The sequence below is a fragment of the Bacillus rossius genome, chromosome 13, assembly GCF_032445375.1.
Source record: "Bacillus rossius redtenbacheri isolate Brsri chromosome 13, Brsri_v3, whole genome shotgun sequence".
NCBI classification, from domain to species: domain Eukaryota; kingdom Metazoa; phylum Arthropoda; class Insecta; order Phasmatodea; family Bacillidae; genus Bacillus; species Bacillus rossius.
In genome coordinates, this window is record NC_086340.1 from 5,081,664 (window position 1) to 5,084,684 (window position 3,021).

At 38.0% G+C, this 3,021-nt stretch overlaps 1 long non-coding RNA gene across 1 annotated transcript; it reads left to right on the forward strand.

Moving 5' to 3' along the window:
- Nucleotides 1-845: 845 nt before the first annotated feature.
- LOC134538137 (uncharacterized) lies at nt 846-2,778 on the forward strand. Its single transcript, XR_010076096.1, has 2 exons — nt 846-1,247; nt 1,394-2,778. It is a non-coding gene; the product is annotated as an uncharacterized LOC134538137 (long non-coding RNA).
- The last annotated feature ends 243 nt before the right edge of the window (nt 2,779-3,021 follow it).

The following is a 3,021-nucleotide window of genomic DNA, read 5'->3' on the forward strand; positions in this document are numbered from 1 at the left end:
GAAACGGGGGACGAAATATTAAAATTTTTGTTTGTTAATGATATCCTAAATTTAAGTTTAATGAAAAAAGGCTACATCCAATAGGTACAAAGTGTTAGCTCAAACTTAAATACAGCAAGATTTTTATTTATTAGTTCATGATAGGATTTAAATATATTTTAGTCTTAAAAGTTTTTTACAAACTGTTAAATAAACACTTGTTAAAGTGATAAAAGATGGGTATGTCGGTAATTAAGTTGAAATCATGAGCGAAATCACAAAGTTATAGAAGCGGAATAATGAAATCAGGGTGGGCAGTTTTTTTTTTTTTTTTTTTTTTTTTTTTAAGTCATCTGCGTGTTTAGAGACGTAGGCCCTTGTTGCTCTGTGGTGGCCGCAGCGAAAAGGGAACGCCTCCCGTACGGGATTATACACATCCCGTAGGCCCGCGAAGCGCTCTTACGCCGCGATGAAAAATGGCTACTACATGATACATCTGTGTTAGTTTTCACGCCATGGCAGGTCTGGCCCGAGACAGATTACGAGGACCTACTGCTGCCCCTGCGCCCCCCTTCCCCCACCCACCCCCTCTCTCTCTCTCTCCCACTCTCCCACACTCTCTCTCCATCCAGGGCTGAATAACTTCCAAGCTGGTCGCGCGGTGATAAATTGCCCGCGACTCTTTGGGACCTACCCGCAGTCGAGTAAATTAAGATTATTTCCACCGCTCCCTTTCGGGATTTGAATGGCGTTAGGCCTGTTTCACACGTATGCGGTTCCATTCGGTTCGGTTCGGTTCGGTTCGTTTTCGGTCGCGACCGAAAACTATTGAAAACCCCCTTCGCACGGATCATATTAGGGCCGGTTTCACCAAGCGAAATTATCTCGATAAAGTAATGAATTATCCAGATTAACTGAATATCCCGTTTCACCACACCGAATATCTCGATCTTTTAGTGTTATCGAGATAAAATATTTTAACCACCGATTTTCGTGGTTAAAGTCTTATTATCGAGATAATATTGTAAAACGAAGTGACGAGAGGAGATTTTAAAAATTGTAATGGCTCGAGGCATGTACAATTTGATTTTTGAAGATGAAAGTGATGAAGAAGATGCCATTGTTCGTCGGCCACGATGGATGCGAGATAGAAGCGATTATTTTGAAATGTATGATGAAGAAGACTTTAAAATACATTTTCGCCTTTCAAAACAGTCGACTATGTTTGTTTTGGAACTTATAGAAAATCAACTACAGTTTCCCGAAAAGTAAGTTTATATTAATATTATTTCCTAATGTTAATTGTTTCTGTAGAATAATAAATATGTATATGAAATCATAGACAAGTAAAATAAAACTCATTTATACGAACATTACATTACAACCTTCAACATACTTTTTTCGTCTTTCACAGGAATATGTCAGTGTCGCCAATGAACCAACTGCTGGCTACACTTCGATTTTATGCTACAGGCTGTAACCAGCTAACCATTGGGGATTATGCTGGCTTTAGTAAACCCACAGCTCACCGAATAATACATAGGGTTAGCTCCGCAATTGCATCTCTTCGACCGCAGTTCATTAAATTCCCAGAGACGATGGAAGAACTGAATTTAGCACAAAGGGATTTCTATGCAATTGCTAAATTTCCCAGGGCTATTGGTGCTATGGATTGCACTCATGTAAAAATCCAGTCACCAGGTTGGTTTAAACACTGATTTTATGCTACCTTTTTATTAAACATTGCAATCCACATACAAGCTTGTTTTATGTTTGTTGCAGGTGGAAACAATGCAGAATTCTACCGTAACAGAAAAGGTTACTTCTCTGTGAATGTGCAAGTAATTTGTAATACAAAATTGGAAATTACAGATATTGTTGCACGATGGCCTGGTTCCTCACATGATAGTACCATATTCAACAATAGCAACAGAAGGGCATGTTTTGAGAGAGGGGAGTATGGTGATTCTGTACTACTTGTTGATGCGGGCTATGCTTGTAGGTCATATCTAATGCCTCCATTAGATAATCCCAGAAGTCCACAGGAACACCTATTTAATGAGTCGCAAATTAGGTCAAGAAATCCTGTAGAGCGAACATTCGGTTGCTGGAAGCGACGTTTCCCAGTCTTATCTTTAGGATTGAGAGTGTCATTAGAACATTCGTTTGCCATCATTGTAGCGACTGGGGTGCTGCATAATATCCTGCGACAAACTGGGGAAGAACTCCCTCCAGACGACCCTAACCTCAATCTCCACCTCCCTTGGCAACAGTTGCTTGAGGAAGGAAATGTACAGCAGAACAACGAAAATGCAAACAGAAGGCCCAGATATGACAGTGTCAGGCATTTACTGATTGAAAACTATTTCAGGAGGTAAATGAAATTTACATATACCTATAATTAAATACCTATATATGTGTGTGTGTTGTAATACTTATTTAAGATACGATTATTTATCACTCTGTGTATTTTCAGTTTGTTGTAGGTCATACTGATCTATATGTCACACAGAGATGCCATCAACTTGAAGATTTGCTGGTGAAAATAACTACATATAGCAAGATGTATGGAATATTTTAATACATTTGCATTGTACAACTGCTTAGATCATACAAAATAATGTGACATAAGCGAACATGTATTATCTTTTATATAATTCTTAACATTTGTACTTGAAACTGTTTGTTAATAGGCACAATGAATATCACTTTGTAAATATACATGTAATATATAACAATTATGTCATGATAGTTGAGCAAATGTTTAATACATAAGAACAATTAAATTACTGCAAATGTTCTAGTTCTTTCTTTATTTTCAAGATTTGTAAAGATAAAAGTTCAGTTTGCAGCTTTTCCTGCTTTACTTTTTCTCGTTCTTGTTGTAACCGCAGTTCCCAGATTTCTTTCATAACTTCTTTTTCCTCGATTGCATGTTTTTTTGCAAGTTCAATTAGTTCGATTTTTGCTGCATTGACAGCACTTACTTCTTTCACTTTGGTGGCCGGGGTTGGTCGCCGCTTGCTAGTAAAGGGAGATTGC